This window comes from Saimiri boliviensis, chromosome 13, assembly GCF_048565385.1.
Source record: "Saimiri boliviensis isolate mSaiBol1 chromosome 13, mSaiBol1.pri, whole genome shotgun sequence".
NCBI classification, from domain to species: domain Eukaryota; kingdom Metazoa; phylum Chordata; class Mammalia; order Primates; family Cebidae; genus Saimiri; species Saimiri boliviensis.
Window position 1 is genome coordinate 113,788,787 of NC_133461.1, and position 18,061 is coordinate 113,806,847.

Below are 18,061 nucleotides of genomic sequence, written 5' to 3' on the forward strand. Positions count from 1 at the left end.
CAAGCCTAGGGTAATGTCAGACCAAAATAAATAAATAAATAAATAAATAAATCAAAATAAAATTTGTATAAGTCACCATTTCTTCCATTTTAATGTGTACAGTTCATTTTTAGTACATTCACAATGCTGTAGAGCCATCTCCTCTACCTAATTCCAGAATCTTTTCATCTCATCAGAAGGAAACCTCGCAACATAGGTAACATGGCAAAACCCCGTCTCTATGACAAATCAAAAAATTAGGCCGAGCTAGGTGGCTCATGCTATAATCCCCGCACTCTGGGAGGCTGAGGCGGGCAGATTACCTGAGGTTGGGAGTTCGAGACCAGCCTGGCCAACATGGAGAAATCCTGTCTCTACTAAAAATACAAAATTAGCCAGGCATGGTGGCACACGCTTGTAATCCCAGCGAATACCACACCATGAGCAAGAGAACCCTGCAGTGCTCTAGTTGCCATCACGGGAGTGTTGCCAGGACGCTATGGGCAAGAGGGTCTTGCAGTGCCCCAGCGGCCAGCAGGGGGCGTGACCCCACTCCACCGAGAGTAAGAGTGCCCAGCAGCACAGGCACCACACTGTGAGCAAGAGGATGTAGCACTGCCCTGTTTGCCAGCAGCGGGCATATTGCCACTACACTGAGCAAGAGGGCCCTGCAGTGCTCCAGCTGCCAGCAGGTGATGCTGGTCACCACACTGTCAGAGGGCCCTGCAGTGGACCTAGCCAGAAGGGGGCGTGGGCACAGCATCGTGAGCAAGAGGGCCCTGCAGTGCAGGCCCCCAGTAGGGGCCCCCACACCCACCTTTCAGATTCTTGAGGCTCCTCCACCGGTGTGCATCCTGTCACACCACCAGCGTGCATTGAGTCACAGCGGTCTGCAGAGTTGCGTTCTCCTCCTTACAGAACTGGGGGGCATTGTGAGGGTGGACCTGCGTCCTCCTCAGCACACACCTTGGGGCGGGGTTCTTACTGCAAGAGGGGCTTGCGGTGGCCGCAGCTGCCATCGGGGGGTGCAGACACAGGACCATGAGCAAGAGGGCCCCCACCGCCTGGCCACCAGCAGGGGGCGCCCGAGCGTGCCTTTTCAGTGGGTGTCAGGGTGCCGGCGTGCATCGCGTCAGGGCAATCTGCGGAGCTGCGTTCTCCACGGCACAGACGTAGCGGGCACAGCCTCGGTTTGGGACAACTCTGGGCCGTGTCCATGGTGAGTAAAATCCTTCCTGTTTGCATTCCTGACTGCTGAGGGTCAGAGACTAGTACGAAGAGCTCTGTGTGGGAAACTGGACAGGAAAAGCCCCTCTGAACCCTGCGCACCTGGGTTCTCCCGCCCAAGGCCAGGCGGCTGCGGTGTGAGGTGCACCCAGCAGCCTCAGAAGACAAATGGAGCGTTCCTGAGGCAGATATGGCCTCTGAAATACGGATACAATAAGCCCAGTGCTCAGGTAGGAAACACCTAACGCTAACTGCAAGGCCTCAGTCCAAACATGTTACTATAAAATCCGCACTAGTCATGCGGCCCTGCCAGTACCGCAGTTTCAATACTCAACACGGACATATCAGTGCAAACGTAGAAACTAACGTATGGTTAGGGTTTAGGGTGAGGATTAGGGCTAGCGGATAGGGTTAGAGTTCGCGGTTACCAGTTAGGGGTTAGGATACAGGGGTTAGAAAAATTTTTGGCCAAATAAATTTAAACAGTTTGAGCACAGGAATGATTCACGAATCATGCCTGAAGCGGGAGAATGGAAAACAGGGCTTGGGGCTTCGAGCTTTTAGTGGAGGCAGCTGAGTGAGGTTTCTCGTTGGCTCCAGCTGGGCGACCGCCTGTTGTGGGGATGGTTCCCTCAGCGTCCCTAATCATACAGCCAGCTGGCAGCTGGGCTTTTTGTTATTGACTGGTTGGTTGGTTAATGTTTTTAAGTCAGTTTAAATGACTCCAAGTTTGGTTTCCATTTGCTTGGGCAAGACCTCAGGCTAATGGCTTCTTCCTTCTTTGCTTTAAAGTATCAGAACCATAATTCATTTTCATTTTACTTTACTGACATTAACAAAAGTAAGCTTTTTGTTGTTGTTGTTGTTATTGAGAAAGTCAGTTTTCTTGGCCACCTACTTCTGATGGTGCATAAAATAATGTTTGTTAATCATTAGCATCTTAGATTAGATGAAATGTGTTAACTCTATTAAGCTTTGTTATTAAACCATAACAGGAGTTCAGTTGCTTTTTTTTTTTTCCTCCTAGGCTTTAACCATTTAAAACACAGTGATGCATCTCCTAACGATGTGGATACTTTCTGAGAAATGTGTCCTTAGTGATTTCATCTTTGTGCACACACCATCGAGCGTCCTTATAAAACCTGGATGGGGTAAGTGATATAGTATAGCTTCTTGCTTTCAGGCTACATACCATACCTGTATAGCTCATCTCTGTACTGAATGCTGTAGTCAAATGTCACACCATGGCGATTGTGGATTGTGATCCCTAAATATCTGAGTCAGGTCTCAGTCAAGTAGAAAGCTTATTTTGCCAGGGTTATGGACATACCCATGACACAGCCTCAGGAGGTCCTGACAACATGGGCCCAAGGTGGTCAGGGTAGAGCTTGCTTTTATATCTTTTAGAGAGACATGAGACACCAATCAATATGTGCAAGATGTAAAGTCATTCGGTTCAGTGAGGTGGAACAACTGGAGGTAGGAAGGCGGGGTGGGGGGTGGTTCTAGGTCAGAAGTAGATAAAACAAAAGTTGCATTCTTTTGAATTTTTTGATCAGCCTTCCACTGAATACAATTTAGTCTGGTTCCGTGAATTTGCATTTTTACACATACAGTAGGGCAGAGGAATGGTGTGATCTTGGCGCAGCACACCCACCTCCTCCCTGGTTTAAGCGATTGTCTTGCCGCATCCTCCCCAGTAGCTGGGATTACAGGCATGCACCACCACGCCTGGGTAATTTTTGCATTTTTAGTAGAGATGGGGTTTCTCCGTGTTTGTCAGGCGGGTCTCGAGCTCCCGACCTCAGGTCATCCACCTGCTTTGGCCCCTCACAGTGTTGGGATTATAGGCATGAGCCACCGTGCCTGGTCAGGAAGCTTATTTTGATTCCGATATTGTCAGCTGTATTTCAGGTATAACTTATTTTCCTTGGAGCGTTAAATACTGCGTTGGTATTGTATTACACAAATAAAACACAGATCCCTTTTTATCACCTTCATTGCTAGTGATATTGACAACTAAATTTAGATGCATTCCAGAGTCTGGGCTTCCAGTAATTCTTAGCGGTCCTCTAAAGGTAAATTACTTTTTCTCATGAGACACGGTGACATCTAATGTCGCATTGATTGTCCTGCCACTTTTGTTTCTCTAGTTTCATCAATTTCTTCAAAGCATCTTTGGGGGAATAACTTTGACTATCCCTTTAAACTTTTCAGTGTTAGAAAGCATCGTCATGAAACATTGAATAATTGTGGTCACAAATTCCCTTTACAGTCTTTCTTTGAATATTTTTTTCCAGTGGCAAATATTTGCTTTTGTTGTATTATAGCTAAAAGGAATGCTGGGAAACAAAACAAAGACAAGCATTCATTATAATAAATGATTCAGTCACAATCAATTGCTATTTTAATTTTTTTAAAAAAGTTATACCTTTGAAAATGTCCCGCTGTAAATTGAAATCATCTCCAAAATCTGAATTCTTTCCTTGGTTCTAAGGTGACCAGATTTCCTAGAGAGTGAACCACACCACTTCTAAGGTGACCAGATTTCCTAGAGAGTGAACCACACCACAAGAGAAAACATATGATAAATATGTTTACATGGATGTGTTATTTTAACATAAATCTTGTAAAATAGGCATTTCATTGAAATTATATATGTTTGCATAAATTACTTTGCAGCATCATGAATGCCCTTGTTTTGAAAAGTAGGAGTAGTTAGTGTCAATTACTACTTATTATTAGTACAAATAAGGAGATATTTTTAAAAATTACAATTTTAAAATAAAGGTTTTATTTTAAATTAGTTTTAGAATCACACTGAAATTGGGAGGAAAATGCAGATTTCCTGTGTAGACCCGAACTAGTTTTCCCTCGTATTAACATATCAACACGTATCAGATATGTTATCAATTATTATTATTATTATTTTTTGAGATGGAGTCTTTCTAGCTCTGTAACCCAGGTTGGAGTGCAATGGCACAATACTGGCTCATTGCACCCTCTACCTACCATGTTTAAGTGATTCTCCTGCTTCAGCCTCCCAAGCAGCTGGGATTACAGGTGCCCACCAGCATGTGTGGCTAAATTTTTGTATTTTTAGTAGAGATGGGTTTTCGCCATGTTGGCCAGGCTGATCTGGAACTCCTGATCTCAGATTATTTACCCGTCTAAACCTTCGAAAGTTGTGGGATGACAGGCATGAGCCACCATGTCCAGCCTACTATCCGTATATTTGCTTCGGTTAGGTATCTGTTCAGGTATTTACCCAGTTTTAAAATCACGTATGTGTTTTGTAAATATCTGCTCACATCTCTCTTGTCTTTTTGTTCTCTGAATACAGTTTTGCACAGTAGATACTTAGTTGTATAAAGTCTGTGTTATCAATATTTTCATGAATTGGCATTTGATGTTTTGTGGTACAAGTCAATACCAAACTCAATGTCATATAGATTTTCTTTTAGATTTTTTATAGTTTTGCATTTAAAATTACAGTCTCTGGACTATTTCGAGTAGGATTTTGTTTTTCTTAATTTGTGTATATATTCATTTGATTCTACATGGCTTCCAAAGTCTTCCATCGCCGTCTTTGGGAAGAAATGATTACAGTGGGCTTCATTTTGGTTTGAATTTCTACAATTACTACATCGAGTAAAGTCAATATTGAATTTTATAGGTATTTTAGGACAGCCAGGCGGGGTTGCACGTCCACCTAGGAACTGAGCAAGAGTGTCTGTGCTGAGCTCTGGCATCACCAGAGGGTGCACGAACCCACCCCTGACCAACTTCTGTCTGAGATGCCAGAAGCCGCAAGGAGCTTTATCTTCCTCAGGGCAGCATGAAGGTCGTGTCAACTTGGTGTTGTTCATTGGTGAGTAACAAACTTCCCGTCCAAAGCCCTGAGTTCAGAGGAGAGAGAGTACTTTAGAGAGTACTCAGCAGAGGAAGGATTTCAGTTAGAAAAAGGAAACCCTCACATCCACTGTTTTGACTACATTCTGATCTTTCCAGTGTCCAAGACACAGCGGCTGCTAATAAGTATTCTCATAGTGGTCTGTAATGCAGTCATCACACCATGCCCTAACACCAATATAATATTCACACCATGTCCTAACACTAAAATCCACATCATGCCGTAACACTAATATACCCACACAGTAGCTAATACTAGTAAATACAATAGTGTCTACTAAGTGGACTCTGTTGACATGGAGATTTTTATAAGGATTTCACAGCTTTGGTTGAACTATAGCCTCTATAATGGATTTTGATGAGGTCTTTGCTTTCCTGGCATGGTATTGATATGGTTGTTCTAAAAAGTAGTTTACTTTCCAGTAATGTCACACTTCTAAGAATCTTCCAATAGCAGTACAAACTATAACCTGTTTCTTCTCTTAGATTTTGCAGCAGTTGTTGCTGTACCAGATTTACAATGTCCGAGAAAATACTTCAGTATATTTTACCCAAAGTACACTCTCCCAGGTAACCACCACATAACCCCTAGATCAGGAAATCCTCATGGTTCCTACATGATAATTCAGTCTACAAACTCATTTCACTTTTACCTTCTGCACCAGCTGGGAGTATGATGTATTTTTTCATGTTCTGATCCAGTTTTCTTTTCCTGGCACTGTTCCCCAGACTTTCCTGCATATTTGTCACCTTGACACATTTAAAGAGCATACAGGTTTTTGTCTGAACACCTGTCTTCAGTTCTTTGCGGTATATGCCGTGGAACCGAATCATTGAGTCAGATGGCAAATCTATTTGTAAGTGTTTGAAGAAACACCAAATTATTTTACACATAGTCTGGACCGTTTAATACTGTCAGAAGCAGTGTTTAAGGGTTCAAGTTTCTTCACATCTTTGTCAACTCTTTTTTTTTTTTTTTTTAGTATAACTATTCTAGTGTGAAATTATTTGAATGTTTTTGATACAGAGTCTTTCTCTGTCGCCCAGGCTGGAGTACAGTAGCACGACCATGGCTCAGTGCAAATTTCACCTCTCGGGTTAAAGTGATTATCCTACTTCAGCCAGCTGAGGAGCTGGAATTACAGGCACATGCCACTATGCCCGGCTAATTTTTGTATTTTCCGTAGAGACAGGTGTTCTTCATGTTGGTCAGGTTGGTCTCAAACTGCTGACGTGCTCTGCTCGCCTCAGCCTCCCAAATTCCTGGGATAACAGGCGGGAGCCACTGCACCCTGCCACTCTCAGGCATTTTGGTTTTCTTTCCTTTTTCCTTTTTCAGACGGGCTCTTGCTGTGTCAGCCAGGCTAGAGTGCAGTGGCTCGATAACGGCTTACTGCAGCCTCCACCTCCTGGGTTCAAGCAGTTCTCCTGCCTCAGCCTCCCAAGTAGCTGGGATTTTAAGTGCATGCTAGCAAGCCCTGGTAATTTTCATATTTTTAGTAGAGACGGGGTTTTGCCGTATTGGCCAAGCTGGTCTTGAACTCCGAATGTTAAATGATTTGTCCGTCTCAGCCTACCAAAGTGCTGGGATTACAGGTGTGTGTCACCGTGAACTGGCTAATTTTGGTATTTTCAGTAGAGAGGTGGTTTTGCTATGTCGTCCTTGCTGGTCTTGAACTCCTGGAGTCACATGATGCACCTGCATCAGTTTCCCCTTGTGCTGGGATTACAGGTATGAACCACCGTGGCCATGCTTTCTTTTTTGAGACAGGATCTTATGCTGGCACCCAAGCTGGAGTGCAGGGCTGTGATCCTGGCTTACTGTGACCTCCACATTGTGGGCTCAAGCAGTCCTCTCGTTTTGGCCTCCCAAATAGCTGGGACTGAAGGTGTGTGCCACCATAAACTGGCTAATTTTTGTATTTCCAGTAGAGAGATGGTTTTGCTTTGTCATCCTTGCTGGTCTTGAACTCCTGGAGTCACACGATGCACCTGCCTCAGCTTCCCCTTGTGCTGGGATTACAGGCATCAACTGATGTGCCCAGCTAGTTTTTTTTCTTTTTGAGGAATTACCGAACTATGTTAAACACAGGATGCACCATTTTTTTCCCTGTACAGTATTTAAAGATTGTGGTTTCTCTCTCACCTTGCCAACACTTGTTAATTAACATTTGTTGGATTACATCCTTTCTAGTGTGTGTGCGGGAGTATGTCATAGTTTCAGTTTAGATGGCCATAGTCATGATAGTGATCATCTTTTTATGTGCTTGTTTTCCATTTACATGTATTTTTGGCAAAGCGTGTGTATGTCATTGTGTATGACATTGAGTATGTCATACAGTTAAGATGGCCCTAATGATAATGATATTATCCATCTCTTATGTGCCTGTTTTACATTTCAGTGTTTTATTGGCGGAGTGTGGGTTCAGCTGTTTCTCCATTTAGTAATTTGGTTGTTTTTGTTGTTGATTTATACAAATTACACATCGTGGCTAACAGACTGTTAGACATGTGATGCACAAATATTTTCTTCCTTTCTGTGGGTTGTGTTCCCATCTTTTTTTTTTTTTTTTTTTTTTTTTTCATGAGATGAACAGACTCTAGCTCTGTTTCCCTGGCTGGAGTGCAGTAGTGTGATCTCGGCTCACAGCAACCTCTACCTCCTGGTTTCAGATGATTCTCCTGCCTCAGCCTGCCAAGTAGCTGACATCACACACTCCCAGTTCCATGCCCAGCCAATTTTCTGTATTTATTTATTGATTTTTGAGATGCTGTATTGCTGTTGCTGTGTCACCCAGGCAGGAGTGCATTAGTGCAATATCGGCTCACTGCAACTTCCACCTCCCGTGTTCATGCGATTCTTCTCCCTGAGCCTTCTGACTAGCTGGGATTACAGGCCTGTGCCACCACGCCCGGCAAATTTTTGTATTTTTTATAGAGATGGTGTTTCTCCACAATGGTCAGGCTGGTCTCAAACTCTCAACCTCAGTTGATTTGCTTGCCTCAACTCCCCATAGTGCTGGGATTACAGGCGTGAGCCACTGCACCTGCCACTCCTAGGTATTTTGGTTTTCTTTCTTTTTTATTTTGAGATAGGTCTTGCTCTGTCGGCCGGGCTGGAGTGCAGTGGCCTGACAACTGCTCACTGGAACCTCTGCCTCCTGGGTTCAAGCAATTCTTGTGCCTCAGCCTCCCAAGTAGCTGAGATTACAGGTACCTGTTGCCATGCCTGACTAATTTTCATGTTTTTAGTAGAGATGGGGTTTCACCATGTTGGGCAAGCTGGTCTCGAACTCCTGACCTCAAGCGATCTTTCTGCTTCAGGTTCCCAAAATGCTGGGATTACAGGCATGAGCTGCCATGCCCGGCCTTTCTTTTTTGAGACAGGGTCTTGTGCCGTCTCGCAGGCTGGAGTGCAGTGGTGTGATCTCGGCTTGCTGCAACCTCCACATTCTGGGCTCAAGCAATCCTCCTGTGTCAGCCTCCCAAGTAGCTGTGACTACAGGTGTGTGCCACCATGCCTGGCTAATTTTTGTATTTTTAGTTGAGACGGGGTTTTGCTAAGTCGTCCTGGGTGACCTTGAACTGCTGGACTCAACGTGATTTACCTGTCTAGGCCTCCCAATGTGCTGTGGTTGCAGACATCAGCTATTGTGCCCAGACTATTTTTCACTTGTGAGTAAATACAAAACTATGTTAAAAATAGGCTGCACCATTTTATATTCACATATGGTATTTAAGGATGATGATTTCTCTCTGACCTTGCTAACACTTGTTATTTTCTATTTATTTGGATTATAGCCTTTTGAGTGTGTGTTAAAGGAGTTTATCATTGTGGTTTCCATGTAGATTGCCATAATGAGAGTTATATTGATCATCCTGTTATGTGCTTGTTTTCCATTTGCATGTCATATTGTTGAAGTGTGTGTTCAGCTGTTTTTAGATTTTGTAATTTGGTTGGTTTTGTTGTTGAGTCAGACAAATTATACACTGTGGTTAACAGACTGTTGTTAGATATATAATGCACTATGTGCTGTCTTTTCACTTTCTTTTTTTAATTTGAGATGGAGTCTTGCACTTTTGCCCAGGCTAAAGTGCAGTGGTGCGATCTCGGCTCACTGCAACCTCCCACTCTTGGGTTCACATGACTCTTGTGTCTCACCTTTCGAGTAGCTGAGATTACAGCCTCCTGTTAACATGCCCAGCTAAGTTTTTGTATTTTTTTTTTTCTTTTGGAGACGGAGTCTCGCTCTGACACCCAGGCCTGGAGTGTAGTAGCACAATCGGCTTACTGCAACTTCCACCTCCCAAGTTCAAGTGATTCCTCAGGTGAGCACCACCATGCCCAGTTAATTTTTGTATTTCCAGTAGAGACGAGGTTTCTCTGTGTTGGTAAGGCTGGTCTCAAACTCCCAACCTGAGGTACATGCTCGTCTCAGTCTGCCAAAGTGCTGGATTATAGGCGTGAGCCACTACACTCCTCCAGTCCCAGGCATTATGGTTTTCTTTTCTTTTCTTTCTTTCTTTCTTTTTTTTTTTTTTTGGTGCGATCTCGCCTCTGTTGGCCAGGCTGGAGTGCAGTGGCCTGATATCAGCTCACTGGAACCTCAGTCTCTTGGGTTCAAGGAATTCTCCTGCCTCAGCCTCCGAAGTAGCTGGGATTACAGGTGCATACCACCACACCCAGATAATTTTCATATTTTTAGTAGAGACCGGGTTTTGCCATGCTGGCCAAGGTGGTTTTTAACTGCTGACTTCAAGAGATCCTTCGGCCTCCACCCCTCAAAGTGCTGGGATTACAGGTGTGAGTCACCATGTTTGGCCTTTCCATTTTGAGATGAGGTCTTGTGCTGTCTCCTAGGCTGCAGTGCAGTGATGCAATCTCAGCTTACTGCAGCCTCCACATCCTGGGCTCACGCAATCCTCCTGTCTCAGCCTCCCATGTAGCTGGGACTACAGGTGTGTGCCACCATGCCTGGCTAATTTTTGTATTTCTAGTAGAGGTTGGGTTTTGCTGTGTCATCCTGGCTAGCTTTTAACTCCCGGGCTCATGTAATCCACCTGTCTCTGTCTCCCAGTGTGCTGTGATTATAGGCATTAGCTATCATGCCCGGCGTATTTTTAACTTTTTGAGGAAACAGCAAACTGTGTTAAAAATAGGCTGCAGTAGAGAAATGCAAATCAACACTACATTGAGATACCATCTCACGCCAGTTAGAATGGCCATCTTTAAAAAATCTAGAGATGACAGATGCTGGAGAGGATGTGGAGAAATAGGAACACTTTTACACTGTTGGTGGGAGTGCAATTTTTTTTTTTTTTTTTTGAGACGGTGTTTCGCTCTTGTTACCCAGGCTGGAGTGCAATGGCTCGATCTCGGCTCACCGCAACCTCCGCCTCCTGGGTTCAGGCAATTCTCCTGCCTCAGCCTCCTGAGAAGCTGGGATTACAGGCACGCGCCACCATGCCCAGCTAATTTTTTGTGTTTTTAGTAGAGACGGGGTTTCACCATGTTGTCCAGGATGGTCTCGATCTCTAGACCTCGTGATCCACCCGCCTTGGCCTCCCAAAGTGCTGGCGTTACAAGCTTGAGCCACTGCGCCCGGCCGGGAGTGCAAATTAGTTCAACCATTGTGGAAGACAGTGTGCCAATTCCTCAAGGACCTAGAAATAGAAATTCCATTTGACCTAGCAATCCCATTACTGAGTATATATCCAAAGGATTATAAATGGTTCTATTACAAGGACACGTGCACACGAATGTTCATTGCAGCATGGTTTACAATAGCAAAGACTTGGAACCAACCCAAATGCCCAACAGTGATAGACTGGACAGGGAAAATGTGGCACATATACATAGAAAACGACGAGTTCGTGTCCTTTGTACGGACACGGATGAACCTGGAAAGCATCAATCTCGGCAAACTGACAGAAGAACAGAAAATCAAACACTGCATGTTCTCACTCATAGGCGGGTGTTAAACAGTGAGAACACATGGACAAAGGGAGGTGAGCATCACACACTGGGGTCTGTGGAGGGCATGTAGTGGGAGTTGGGGAGGGATATCATGGGGACAAATGCCCGATATAGGCGATAGGGAGAAAGGCAGCAAACCACATTGCCAAGTATGTACCTATGCGACAATCTTGAATATTCTTCAAATGTACCCCAAAACCTAAATCGCAGTAACATACATATTTAAACAAAAAAGGCTGCACTATTTTATATTCCCCATACGGTATTTAAGGATGGTCATTTCTCTCAGACCTTGCTAACACTTGTTATTTTACATTTCTTTAGATTATAGCCTTTCTAGTGTGTGTCAAAGGTATATGCCATTGTGGTTTCGGTGTAGATGGTCGTAATGGTAATGATACTGATCATCTTGTTATGTGCCTGATGTCTGTTTGCATGTCTTATTAGTGCAGTGTGTGTTTAACCGTGTCTCTATTTTCCTTTGCAGATGAAGTCTTGCACTGTTGTCCAGGTTCGAGTGTAGTGGGGCAATCTCAGTTCACTGTAACCTTCGTTACCTGGGTTCAAACAAGTCCCCTGCCTCAGCCCCCTAAAGTAGTTGAGATTAGTCTCCTACTACCATGCCTAGCTAATGTTTTGTATTTTTCCTTTTTGAGACAAGAGTGTAGCTCTGTTGCCAAAGGTGGAGAGCATTAGCACAATCTGTGCTCATTGCAACCTGTACTTAACGTGGTTAGGCTCAGGGTTAGGGTTAGGGGTTAGGGATTAGGGGTGGGTTGGGGTTAGGGGCATGTGGTGCATCGTCCCAGCGCCGGCTTGCGTGGTGTGGCGTCCAGGCCCTGGTGTGCATCACGCGGCGTCCTGCCGGTCTGCGGGGTTGCAGTCTTCTCAGTATACATCTGTGGGGAACCGTGAGTGTGGAGCTGCATGCTCCATGGCACAGGCCTAGCGGGCATAGCCTCGCTACAACTCTGGGCCACGTCTACAGTGAGTAAATTCCTTCCTGTTTGCAGCCCTTCAATGTTTAGGGTCAGAGACTGGTAAGATCTCGGTATGGAAAACTGGACACCGAAAGCTCCTCTGAATCCTTCGCACCTAGGTTCTCCCCGCCCGAGGCCCGGTGGCTGCAGTGCAAGTTTTAATAATCAACACTGACAAATCAGTGCAAACGTAGAAACTAACGTATCGTTAGGGTTTAGGGCGAGGATTAGGGCTAAGGGTTAGGGTTAAAAGTTAGAATTTAGGGGTTAGAAGAATTTTAGGCAAATTTGAAGGAAGGAATGATGCTTGAATCGTGCCTGAAGCACCAGAGTGAGAAACAGGGCTTGGGTCTTCCAGCTCTCAGCGGTGGCAGCTGAGTGAGGTTTCTCATTGGCTCCAGCTGGGCGACCGCCGGTTGTGGGGATGGTTCCCTCAGCGTCAATAGTCATACAGCCAGCTGGCAGCTGGGTATTTTGTCATTGACCGGTTGGTTGGTTAACGTTTTTAAGTCAGTTTGCATGCCTCGAAGTTCGGTTTCGTTTGCTTAGGGAAGACCTGAGGCTAACGGCTTTCCCCTTTTTTGCTTTAACATGTCAAAACCATGATTCATATTCATTTTACTTTCCTGGCATTAATAGAAGAAAGTTTACATTTTTGTTGTCATTCAGAAAGTTGGTTTAATTGGCAGCCTATTTGTGATGTTGCATAAAATAATGTGTGTTAATTATTAGCATCTTAGATGAGATGAAATACGTTAACTCTATTAAGCTTTGTTATTAAACCATAACAGGAATTCAGTTGCTTTTTTTTTTTTTCCTCCTAGGCTTTAACCATTTAAAATACACTCAAGCATCTCCTAACAATGTGGATACTTTCTAAGAAATGTGTCCTTAGTGATCTCATCTTTGTGCACACACCATTGAGTGTCCTTGTAAAACCTGGATGGTGTAAGTGATATGGTATAGCTTCTTGCTTTCAGGCTACATACCATACCTGTACAGCTCATCTCTGTACTTCAGTGCTGTAGTCAAATGTCACACCATGGTGATTGTGGATTGTGATCCCTAAATATCTGAGTCAGGTCTCAGTCAAGTAGAAAGCTTATTTTGCCAGGGTTATGGACATACCCATGACACAGCCTCAGGAGGTCCTGACAACATGGGCCCAAGGTGGTCAGGGTAGAGCTTGCTTTTATATCTTTTAGAGAGACATGAGACACCAATCAATATGTGCAAGATGTAAAGTCATTCGGTTCAGTGAGGTGGAACAACTGGAGGTAGGAAGGCGGGGTGGGGGGTGGTTCTAGGTCAGAAGTAGATAAAACAAAAGTTGCATTCTTTTGAATTTTTTGATCAGCCTTCCACTGAATACAATTTAGTCTGGTTCCGTGAATTTGCATTTTTACACATACAGTAGGGCAGAGGAATGGTGTGATCTTGGCCCAGCACACCCACCTCCTCCCTGGTTTAAGCGATTGTCTTGCCGCATCCTCCCCAGTAGCTGGGATTACAGGCATGCACCACCAAGCCTGGGTAATTTTTGTATTTTTAGTAGAGATGGGGTTTCTCCGTGTTTGTCAGGCGGGTCTCGATCTCCCTACCTCAGATTATCCACCTGCTTTGGCCCCTCAAAGTGTTGGGATTATAGGCATGAGCCACCGTGCCTGGTCAGGAAGCTTATTTTAATTCTGATATTGTCAACTGTATTTCAGGTATAACTTATTTTCCTTGGAGCATTAAATACTGCATTGGTATTGTATTACAGAAATAAAACACAGATCCCTTTTTATCACCTTCATTGCTAGTGATATTGACAACTAAATTTAGATGCATTCCAGAGTCTGGGTTTCCAGTAATTCTTAGCAATCCTCTAAAGGTAAATTTCTTTTTCTCACAAGACACAGTGATATCTAAAGTCGCATTGATTGTCCTGCCACTTTTGTTTCTCTAGTTTCATCGATTACTTCAAAGCATCTTTGGGGGGATAACTTTGAGTAACCCTTTAAACTTTTCAGTATTAGAAAGCATCATCATGAAACATTGAATAATTGTGGTCACAAATTCCCTTTACAGTCTTTCTTTGAATATTTTTTTCCAGTGGCAAATATTTGCTTTTGTTGTATTGTAGCTAAAAGGAATGCTGGGAAACAAAACAAAGACAAGCATTCATTATAATAAGTGATTCAGTCACAATCAATTGCTATTTTAATTTTTTTTTTAAAGTTATACTTTTGAAAACGTCCTGCTGTAAATTGAAATAGTGTCCAAAATCTGAAGTCTTTCCTTGGTTATAAGGTGACCAGATTTCCTAGAAAGTGAACCACACCACAAGAAAAAAATATATGATAAATATGTTTACATGGATGTGTTATTTTAACATAAATCTTGTAAAATAGGCATTTCATTGAAATTACGTATGTTTGCATAAATTACTTTGCAGCATCATGAATGCCCTTGTTTTGAAAAGTAGGAGTAGTTAGTGTCAATTACTGCTTCTTATTAGTACAAATAATTAAGGAGATATTTTTAAAAATTACAATTTTTAAATAAAGGTTTTATTTTAAATTAGTTTTAGAATCACACCGAAATTGGGAGGAAAATGCAGATTTCCTGTTTAGACCCGAACTAGTTTCCCCTCGTATAAACATATCAACATGTATGAGATGTGTTGTTAACAGTATATATATATATATATATATATATATATATATATATATATTTGAGATGGAGTCTTTCTTGCTCTGTAACCCAGGTTGGAGTGCAATGACACGATACTGGCTCATTGCACCCTCCATCTCCCATGTTTAAGCGATTCTCCTGCTTCAGCCTCCCAAGCAGCTGGGATTACAGGTGCCCACCAGCCCGCGTGGCTAATTTTTTGTATTTTTAGTAGAGACGGGTTTCGCCATGTTGGCCAGGCTGGTCTGGAACTCTGACCTCAGAATATTTACCCATCTAAGCCTTCGAAAGATGTGGGGTGACAGGCATGAGCCACCATGTCCTGCCTACTATCAGTATATTTGCTTCGGTTAGGTATCTGTTCAGATATTTACCCAGTTTTAAAATCACGTATGTGTTTTGTCATTATCTTCTCACATCTCTCTTTTCTTTTTGTTCTCTGCATACAGTTTTGCACAGTAGAATGCTTAGTTTTATGAAGTCCGTTATCAATATTTTCATGAATTGGCATTTGATGTTTTGTGTTACAAGTCAACACCAAACTCAACGTCATATAGATTTTCTTTTAGATTTTTTATAGTTTTGCATTTAAAATTACAGTCTCTGGACTATTTTGAGTAGGTTTTTGTTTTTCTTAATTTGTGTATATATTCATTTGATTCTACATGGCTTCCAAAGTCTTCCATCACCGTCTTTGGGAAGGAATGGCTACACTGGGCTTCATTTTGGTTTGAATTTCTAAAATTATTACATTGAGTAAACTCAATATTGAATTTTATAGGTATTTCAGGACAGCCAGGCGGGGGTGCACGTCTGCTGAGAAACTGAGCAAGAGTATCTGTGCTGAGCTCTGGTGCCACCAGAGGGCGCACGAACCCACCCCTGACCAACTTCCCTCTGAGGTGCCGGAAGACTTCCTCGGGGCAGCACGACGGTGGTGTCAACTAAGTCTTGTTCATTGGTGAGTAAAAAGCTTCCTTTCCACGGCCCTGAGTGCAGAGAAGAGAGTCTTTAGAGTACTCAGCAAAGGAAGAAATTCATCTAGAAAAATGAAATCCCCAAATCCCATCATTACGACTACATCCTGATATCATTGTCAATATCCAGACACAGTGGCTGCTAAGATATGTTCTCACAGTGGCCTCTAATATAATAATCACACCGTGCCCTAACATTACTATGATATCCATACCGTACCCTAACACCAACATAATATCCACACCAATATAATATTCTAACGCTAATCTGATATCCACACTGTTGCTTCTAATGCTAATGTAATACTATCCATATGGTTCCGTGATGTTAATGTAATATCTGCACTGTTCTCCAACACCAATATAATATGTACACTGTGCCCTAACACTAATATCCACACTGTGCAGTAAAACTAATGTGTCCACGCAGCAGCCTCTAATACTACTAAGTATAATAATATCTACTAAGTGGAGTTGGTTGACATTGAGGCTTTTATAAGGGTTCACAGCTTTGGATGAAGAGTAGCCTCTATAGTAGATTTTGGTGACGTCTCTGCTTTTCTGGCATAGTATTGATATGGTTGTTTTAAAAAGTAATTTACTTTTTAATAATGTCATACTTCTAGGAAACTTCCAGTAGCAGTGCAAAATATAACCTGTTTCTTTTCTTAGAGTCCCCACCAGTTATTGCTGTGCCAGATTTGCAACGTCCCACAAAATACTCCGGTATATTTTATCCAAAGTGTGGAAACTCTCTTAGGTTACCACCGCATAACCCCTAGATCAAGAAATCAGCATGGTTCCTACATGATAATTCAGTTCACAAACTCATTTAACTTTTACCTCTTGCCCCGCTTGGGAGTAAAATATGTTTTTTCATTCTGATCCAGTTTTCCTGACACTGTTTCCAAGACTTTCCTGCATATTTATGATCTTGACACATTTAAAGAGCATACAAGTTTTTGTTTGAACACCTGTTTTCAGGTCTTTGGGGCATATAGATAGCAATGGAATCACTGAGTCATACGGTAAATCTACTTGCAACCATTTGAAGAAACTTCAAATTAGTTCCCAGGGCTCATCCCTCACTTCTATCACATTCACAGAGAAGGCTTCCCTGATTATCTTATCCACCACCAACACCGCACCCCTGCTCATGCTAGTGCGCATTACACCCACATCTGATTTTGCTTTCCTTTCCTTTCCTTTCATTTTCTTTCTTCTTTCCTTTCCTTTCCTTTCTCCTTTCCTTTCCTTTCTCTGGTGTTTTATTTTATAAGAACACCTTATTTTATAAGGACACTAATCTCATCAGGCCAGGGCCCAACCCTATGACTTTATTTAACTTGACTGACTTCCTTAGAGACCCCATCTCTAAATACAGACACACTGTGGGGTTAGGACTTGGACATATGAATTTGTGGGAGATACCAACATTCTATCTGTAGCACATGAAAACTTTTCAGAAATGTTAAATCTTGGGATTTACCATGAAACTACTGTGTCAGAAACCCTAGGATTTGGTCTCAAATATCTCTTTCAATCAGGCTTTTCGGTGTGTCTGAGTTTGAGACCCAATAAGAGTCAATACAGGAAGTGGATGGAGGGGAGATGAAAGAAGTAGATTGTCAGCAGAACGTGGAGAACTTTGAGGCTCAAGAATGCAAAGGCTGCTCTTAGTCAGTGGGACACCTAGAAGGAGAGGAGCTAAATCATTTCTTTTGCCGTCTGTTTGTGGAAGGAAGGGGAGGAAAGAAAGGAGGAGAGAAGGAAAAGAGGACGGAATTAAGAGAAAGGGAAGAAAGGAGAAAGAGAGGGAGGGAATAAGAAAGGGACAGAAGAAGGCCTTTTGGAAAACAGTTTCCCATTTCCGGTGTTTACATTCTAAATACAGTAATGGAGAAATGGATAAATATGATATATATTATGAAAATCTATAGCTCATTCCAGGGTCAAGCCAGCAAAGGAGAAAGGGGAATCAGGGTAACTTGTAGATCTGTGCAACCTCCCACTGACAAAAATGTGGACGCTCAGATAGGAAGCTGATGTGAGGCACACATTCAGTTTTATTTATTTGTGCTGATGTTAACAGGAGGACATCTAAGTGACTGTGTTTACTAAGATAGAGATATAGTTAAGAGAGCAGTCAGTTCTGAAACTACCTTCAGAAGGTGATTACTGAATCTTGTGGATTCTCTGCAAGTTTGAGGAAGGGCACACAGTGAGAGAGGATAAATAAGGTCACAGAGAAAGCGACTGTTTCAAGGAAAGCAAAGACCCAGAATGAGGGTGAAGATGAGGGCAGGGTAAATTGCAACGACATTTAAATT